This window comes from Quercus lobata, unplaced genomic scaffold, assembly GCF_001633185.2.
Source record: "Quercus lobata isolate SW786 unplaced genomic scaffold, ValleyOak3.0 Primary Assembly Scq3eQI_100, whole genome shotgun sequence".
Classification (NCBI taxonomy): Eukaryota; Viridiplantae; Streptophyta; class Magnoliopsida; order Fagales; family Fagaceae; genus Quercus; species Quercus lobata.
The window spans coordinates 568733-577617 of record NW_022154707.1 but is presented as its reverse complement, the minus strand read 5'-3'; the positions used below and the strand labels follow the sequence as shown (position 1 = coordinate 577617).

The window sequence follows — 8885 nt, the reverse complement described above, 5'->3', positions numbered from 1 at the left end:
TTTAATTTCTTGGATAGAAGTATAGAACAAAAGCCTCAAATTTTTAAAAAATATTAATAAAAAAAAAGAGAGGATATTGCTAATCTCACTGGAATCCTCTTACAGACTATCGACTAAACTTGCTCCTCCTATCGTTGATTTTGAGAGCTAGCACTATAGAATCAATGTGAAGGGTGTAGATCAAAGTTTTTTTTTTTTTGGTAAGATAGCATCACTCAAGCCTTACGCAATCTAAAACAAATCAACGTATTTCAATTAATAATTCATACCTTCGCACGCAATTAGATTGTTATTAGTTATTTGTCATAGTTTATCATTTTTCTTTCCCCCACTTACCGTCTTTCTAAATGGACAATTCAATAAAGTGTATGTTTCTATTCAACTTATTTAACTTTTTGTTAAAATGCATTAGACTAGTGAAAAAGTGAAGCTAAAAAAGATTCTTTCCACCGCTTACAGTTTTTCTCGAGGACAATTTAATAAAGTGTGTTCCTATTCAACTTATTTAACTTTTTGTTAAAGATTTTCTCAAGGGACAATTTAATAAAGTACGTAATTCTATTTCACTTATTTAACTTTTTGTTGAAGTGGGCTGAACTAGTGAAAAAGTGAAGCTGAAAAAGATCTGATGATAACACAATTTAGTGCGTGTTTGAGTTATAATAAAAAATAAAAATTATTTTACTATTTAATTTATTTTTACTAATATTTATAAATTTATCATACATTTTAATACTATTTATAGAACCTATTATATTAATTCTAATAACTTTTACCAACCGTACTTTCCATAATAATTTTTTTAATTTTAACAAAAGATACAGTATCCAAACTCTACCTTATTTCATATATATTTTGGTCTTGATCATGCTCAGAACCCAATTCAGCTCAAAAGTAAAACGGAGAAAGCTGAAACCGTTGCTTTGAGTGACGTCTAAGAGAAAACCACTGCCCCAGCGTGGGGACTCCGCTCAAAACCAAAACCCTCAGGTAATTATCACACTCTTTTAGTTTAGATACCCTTCATTTTTAGTTGCTAATTTTGTTACTTACTTTTTTCTTTTTTTCTTTTCATTTTGTTATTACTTTCAATATTAGGGCTTATTGTTTATCACCACATATTGTTTTTTTATTCTTGAATTTGAGTTATTACTTGAACCCCATAAATTGAGTAATTAGACCATGGATTTTGTGTGTGCGTGTGTGTATATTTTATAAGTAATAAATTTTATTTAAAAAAATTCAACAAGTAAACCAGTAGCTGAAAGTTGTAAGATAGTTCTAACATTACAATGATCATTAAGCATATATATTGGATTTTTAGACTGACAATAGTGCACTTTCTAATTGTCATTTTACTTGGAATTTGATAGGGTTGGGACTCTTGGGAGATAGTGTGTGTTAATATTTTGAGTACTGATGAAGTGGAATTTTTGGAACGATAGTTCAAAAGATACATCAATGATGGTGAATAGACACAAGTACTTAAGTGGTTGTGAGGGAAACAGCCGAGAATTGAGATCGTGGTCCAATCTTCCGGTTGATGTTTTTAATATAATTGGCAGACAACTTGATTTTATTAAACGGGTTTGTAAGAATTCGCGAAAAATTCAGGCTGTTGGTCCAATTTTTGAGACCCTTCCAGTTCCATGGCTAATGGAACACAGTTGGGGTTTTGATGGAAATGTCTACAGTTTATGTAGCTTTCACCTCCCAATTGAAAACCAAAGTCACGTCACTTACAACAAGATTGAGGGGAAAGAGTTGAATGATGCAGTCATATGTGCTTCAAAGTTTGGTTGGTTGCTTTTACAGAAATCTACATTGTCATTCTTCTACAATCCTTATACGAAGACTATAATCAAACTACCTGATCTTGACATCAACTTCAATCGAAGTACATTTTCCTGAGTCCCAACTTCTCCTGATTGTGTTTGCTTTGCAATACAAAGTTCCAAAAACAGTAGCAAAATGTGGCTAAGCACATGTCAACCTGGTGACCGCAAATGGAGCACCACAGTCAAGTTTGCTGGTCCTAAAAGGGCAGTTGAGGATGTGGTTTACAGTAATGGAACTTTTTACTGTGTTTTTACAGGAGGAGCATTGGGGGCCTTTTGTGTTGCACACCGTAATTGGAGTTTGCTCACAGGTGTGGATTTGATTCCTGCGGTATTGTATGACTCAAGGGCTCATATGGTAGAGTCTAATGGGCAGCTCTGGATAGTGTATCGTTCTGGTTTTAAGTGTTTCGAAGTTTTTAATTTTGATTGGTCAAAAAGGAATTGGGATAAGACATATACATTGGGATGTAAAGCATTTTTTCTCAGTTGTACCTCGTTCTCAGTTTCAGCAGAAGGAGAAACTTCAGGTTTTGCAGAGAGGATTTATTATCATTGTGATACTTACAGTTCCTATTACTCGTTGAAGACTAAGCAGAGTCACCGATGTACGTTTTATCCATGGGTTACTAAACGCGGGCCTGAAAGAGTTTGGATTCAACCTCCTGAGATATAGGTCCAAATTGGTTAGACACCAATTTGGAAAACAGGTCTAGCCATTTAAAATACTTTTTTAGGGCACTAATTTGAGTTCTAGCACTATGAAGTGTTGAGGATTTATTGCTATTATTTTCTTGAATAACAAGCTATCTGTTTAAAATGTTTGGAATGATTCTATGGTGTCATTATAATAATATGACTTTGTTATTGTTACTTTCAAGTCCTTACATTTTATTAGTGATTTTGACCCTTCTGAATACTTTATGTCCAAGTGACTGCCATTGATAAAATCCTGATCCCAGTTGGGAGGAAGGAAAATGATTTCTCATTCTTCCTTCTGGCAGACAGAGATTGCACCCCATTTGGTGTGCCATTTAAGCTATGGTTCGTTAGCTATATGGATCTGTAGAACTTGTCCTTTTTTTTTTTATTAGAAAGTTGAATCCAAGGGTGGGTTCATGCGGCTATATGGCCTTGCTGTTTCTCTATAAATAGATAATCTGAGAATTACTGCTCTTAACATTGACATAGAATTTTTTTTTTTTTTTTTTGAGAATCAACATTGACATAGAATTTAAGTTTATAATGGAGAGGCAATGCAAATGGGATTGGCTATAACAGAAACAATCCATAATGCTTCTTTACCTGTTGGCCAAATTGTTGTTTTACATTAAGGCTATGTATGATATGTGTTTGGTTTATACTTTTGTAGTAATAAACATGACATTTGAATCCTTGAGTTTTACCCTGTGGATTTGTAATTTTTTTGTCATCATTTCTTTATATGTATTGAGAATGTAGTTCCTAATTGAATACTGATTAATTTTTCAGGGAAAAAAAAAAAATGTATACTCATTGTTGTCAGTAGGCGCAAATATATTACTATGAATATAAAAATTGCTGTTAGAGTTCTAGCAGCTGCACCATTCATGTGCAATTAGAGAGTTGGTTATGGAATATAGAAATATGAAATATGCTCCCTAAAGTTTTGCTAAAATGTCTGCATCCTTTACTACACTAAAATTAAGATTTGTAGATACATGTTGATAAATATACTTAAAAAGTTTTTTTTTTTTTTTTTTTTTTTTTTTTTGAGGTAATACTTAAAAGTTAAAACTATGGATTTGTAATTCTTATGTCATTACTTATTTGAAATAATGCATCACTGAATAAAACTAAGTGGCGTTGATTAAAAAAACGAAAAAAAAAAGATTAATATAAGTGAGAGCAAGAGCAACCTTTTGAGAAGAAATGGACCGGTGGCTGTGGACTGATGGGGTGGAGGCAGCTCTTGGGGTAGTTTTCTATGTTGGGCAATATGAAGGGTTTAAAAACAAAAATCTTGCCTCAGTTTATTATTATTATTATTTATTATTTTATAGTTGAGTGCGAAGGATTTGAATCTTGAGGGTCTCATTACAGGATCAAGAGTTCTTAGGGTCCCATAAAAAAAAAATATTTAGGTTACTCTCTAGTCTCTGCCACATAAAGTTCTTTAAATCATAACATTTCCTTTATAATAAAAGACTAAGATATTGTAACGTTTCCTTTATAGTAATAAAAGACTAAGATGTACCACTGCACACCTTTGGTGTGGAGAAAGTATACTATGTTTCGGTAATACCAACTCAATATCTGTTTTGGTATTTCTTACTCAATAAATGAGTGACACCTATTTCAAAAAACCACATCATATTACTCTAATAAATGATTAATTTATTTTTCCGATAATATAGAAGATTATGATTAATTTATTGGAGTAGTCTGATGTGATTTTTTGAAACAGGTCACTCATTTATTGGGTAGGAAATACTAAAACAGATGCTGAGTTGGTATTACCGAAACATGATATACTTTCTCCTTGGTGTGATAGTCATTCTACAAGTATAAGTACTTATAAAATATACGGGGTAAGAGCCGAGGTTCAAGTCTCCAAGAGAGAACTTCACATACATATACACTTATATGCTAAAATAAAATTTCTATCTTGTGTAAAAAAATTAAAATAAAATAAAAAACTAAGACATGTTAGAGTAGAATTTCTACCTTGTATCAAAAAAATAAAAATAAAAATAAAAGACTAAGATGTTGTCATGTATTCCATTTTAATAATCCAATTAAAACCCAAAAAAAAAAAAAAAAATCTTAAACAAGCCATCAATTTGACGTTTAAATGAAGTTGACAAAAGGCAATCAAAACAACCCAAGATTGCCAAAACGCCGAAGCAGAGTCAATCCAACTCCCATAGAGGTGGGGCTTGGGGTTATGCAATCCTTTTGTTTTGTTGCTGAGCAAAAAGGAGGGAAAGTAAAAGAATTGATTTTCGTTATTGATTTTTTAATTGTCCATTGAAATTCTTTTTATTGGATCAAATGGTCTTTTTGATGCATTTTCAGAGCAACCAAACAAGATGCTGGGTTGCCGTTGTATGAGATTTAAAGCTCTGAATTTCTCTTTCTCGAAAAAAAAAAAAAAAAAAACACATTCACAATCTTTTGATTGCAAACTGTAGCCTTTTGATTCAATCTATTTTACTGTTTGTGGTGCTTTCGCAAAAATGAGAAAATCATAGGGGAAAAAACCACAACAAACGGATAAGTTCGAGTTTTGTGTGTGTTTTATTATAGTGGAAGTCTAACGTGTGATAAACGGGTAATATCTTGACTTTTTTTTTTTTTTTTTTTTACAAGATTGAATATCTACTCTAACCTAATTTAAGTGTATATGTGTATAGAACTCTCTCCTGGAGACTTGAACTCTAACCCTTACCCCCCACACCTCATAAGCATTTATACTTGTAAAGTGACCACCGCACTAAAGGTACGTGATGGTAATATCTTGACCTTTTATTATAAAGAAAATGTTAAGATTTAAGAGACTCTACATGCACGTTTGGATTGCGTTTTGGCCATGCGCGTCTGCTTCTGGCTTTTTTTTTTTGGGAGAAGTGCATTTCAAGTTTGGCAATGGGTCTCGTGCACTATTCATAGGACCTTCAAATCTCTTTTTTCAACAAAACTTTCATTAAAAATGAGTCATACGACACTATTCACACATTTAAAAATTATTTTACTAACAGTATTTTCAGTTTTCAGTAAAATAAGCGGTATCCAAACGCACACTAAGTAGTAGAGTACCCTAAAAACTTAGAGAATCTTAATCTCTTCCTTAAAAATACTTAAAAGTGTCAATTGAGTTACAAAATAAATTATATATAAAAAAAAAAAAAAAAAAAAAAAAAAAAAAAAACTCATCCTTTGAAAATTTTGAAACTCATTTTGAGAATTGAGGTTTGAGCCCTATAATCCAAAATATGTATCATTTTTTCAACCTCTTTATTTTTTTAAAAGAATATATTGACAATGTTTGACTTGGATTTATCTAATTTGTGAACATTTAATTACAATAAAATTAATAATAAAGTATCCTAAATTTTGTTAATATGAGTTAGATTCGATAAGATTAGAATTAACAAATAATAAATTTAGCTTGATATATTGAAATAATAATATTATTTTGAATGAAATCAAATATGGATGATACTCCTATTTAATATATATGTGTGTGTGGATGCTACTAATTTTTTTACTTTAAAGTTTTAAACAAAATACATCAACTAAAAATTTGGTGATTATTCATTATTCAAACCTTTTTATTATTATAAAATTTATAGTTATTTTAATATTTTGCTTATTATAGATATAATTTGGATAAATCAAATTTGTAAAAGTTGAATTATGTGCCAAAAAAATGAAAAAATGTTATATTTATAATTGTGGGGCCCAAATAATTTATGGGCCGGGCCCATTTACCCGTGAGGAGGCCAGAGGCCCAAGCCGAGGAAGGGTATGGCCCAAGCTCGGCAAGATAGCCTTGAGATTCAGCCGGGGACAATTCAGTCCTCGGCAGACCCAAAGTCCCACCAGAAAGAGGAGTAAAAACGGTATAAGACTAAAACTAGGAAGAAATATCTAAAATATCCAGGGAATGCTGCCCTTACTGCCATTTAATACTCTGAACCTGACAGAGCCGTAGTCTTTGGCTTTTACAACCACCCCCAACGACTTTGAGTATGGGCTGATGGGACAAGTATCAGTCTTGGAAAGGTTGACCATATACGTGGACGAAGGACAATGAACGCAGGGGGATATAAAAGGAAAGATAAGTAACCTAGAGAGGAGACTGGGAAAAATGGCTAAAAACCAGAGCCTCCCAGCCCACCTCCAGGAGAAAAATTCCAGGGGTGAAGAAAGCTTAACCACGCATGACCACCACGAAAAACCCACCACCTGATGACTAAGGCCTAGCCTTTCAAACCCACGCTCTCCAAATGATATTGTTTGGGCCTTTTTACGTGCGAACCCAACACCGCTATGGTTCGTTACGAATCGTGTCCTTACAATTGGCGCCGTCTGTGGGGAGGCTTGTGTGTTGGCATAGGCGGTGGGTCGAGAGAGTTCCCTTGTCATTTCTGACAACTGGTTATAGAGTTTTAGAGTAAAGTTCCGCTAGGGGCTATGCTTCTCGACTAGGGACTACGCTTGGTAGCGTTAATCGCACGGATAATTCTAGGGGCTTGGCCGAGGAGCTAACTCCCCTAAAGCCAAGGTCCAGCGCCAAAGGAAAATTAGGTTTTGGACAGAACCAAGGCATTGCATGGTCCTCGGACTCAAGCCTATGGGGAAACCAACTACTTGGATGAGGAAAACTAGGTTTTGGACAGAACCAAGGCATTGCATGGTCCTCGGACTCAAGCCTATGGGGAAACCAACTACTTGGATAAGGAAAACTAGGTTTTGGACAGAACCAAGGCATTGCATGGTCCTCGGACTCAAGCCTATGGGGAAACCAACTACTTGGATGAGGAAAACTAGGTTTTGGACAGAATCAAGGCAGTGCATGGTCCTCGGACTCAAGCCTATGGGGAAACCAACTACTTGGATGAGGAAAACTAGGTTTTGGACAGAATCAAGGCATTGCATGGTCCTCGGACTCAAGCCTATGGGGAAACCAACTACTTGGATGAGGAAAAATAGGTTTTGGATAGAACCAAGGCATTGCATGGTCCTCGGACTCAAGCCTATGGAGAAACCAACTACCTGGATGAGAAAACTAGATTTTGGACAGAACCAAGGCATTGCATGGTCCTCGGACTCAAGCCTATGGGGAAACCAACTACTTGGGCAACCAATTTCTTGGATGAGAAGAAGATTGAGTTTTTGTAAGGTTGGCTACTTAATAACAATTCTAAGTTGCCCAGTCCTCGGCTCAAAAACTGTAAAAGGTTAATGCCAATAGGAGTGTTAAGAAAATGTTGAAACGCGTCACTATTTAGTAGCCTAGGTGGGCTGTTCATTTTGCGGGTGTTATGTCCTCGGATGGTTACTTCCTACACTGCATCGTGCATTGAGCTATCATCTCGGCCAATTTTGGGGTAAGTATTGTTTTTTACAAGTCGGCATTGTTATGTCAAACAATTCTATTAAGGTTATAGTGATATCTTTTTCTTAGCAAGTATTTTGGCCCTAAGTGTCATTGATTCAAATGCTATATTACTATGCCGAACAGCACTTATCAATACATAATAGCGCCTTTCTCTTGGATAAGGGATTATGGCCCCAAGTATTGTACTCTAAGGTCGGCGGTATGGTGCCAGACCGACTCAGTAGACCCATCATAATGTCCTTTCTTTTCTTGCCTAATGGGAGTTTCAGCCCTAAGTATCTTTTGTCTGATTCGATATTATTAAGTCGGATTGTTTTTATAGGCGCAGAGTAAGATCTTTCTATTAACTGGGACTTTGTTCCTAGACGTCGGCCACAGTTTAAAAAAAAAAAAAATCTTTTCATTCACAAGATTATATGTCTATTCATTGCTTTATCATTCCGGAAATATAGAGATAGAATATGTAAAATAAAGTGATAATAATTTTCATTAATACAAAGATGTATTACAACGAACAAAGAGGGGCTTAAACAAGCCTATACAAAAGATAGATTGTCAAAACAATAAAAACAAAAAAAAAAAAAAAAACAATACATTAAGTAAACGGTCAGGTCTCTTTTTAAACTCGTCTCCGAAGTCCTTCCAAACTCTGCCTCAGTAGCGCCCATATCGAGAGAAGGACCTTCTTCAGAAGAAGATGGAAGAGATGAATGAAGAAGATGGAGGAGATGAATGAAAAGAAGGAGGAGAAGAAGAGAGAAGAGATGAAAAGAAAGAAAAAAGAGCAAAAGAGGGAGAAAGAAAAGTACCAGGATGGATCTGGTGGTGGAAAGAAGAAGAAAGAGAGGCAAAAGGAGACACCAGTGAACGAAGAGAGGAAGAAGTAGGGGCACTTGGTCCCTGCCTCAATCCTAACTCCTAGCACACTGGTGCCATGTTAG

General features: G+C 34.7%; 1 pseudogene; it reads left to right on the top strand.

Moving 5' to 3' along the window:
* Nucleotides 1–902: 902 nt before the first annotated feature.
* LOC115972967 lies at nt 903–2563 on the top strand (annotated as a pseudogene).
* Nucleotides 2564–8885: the final 6322 nt, after the last annotated feature.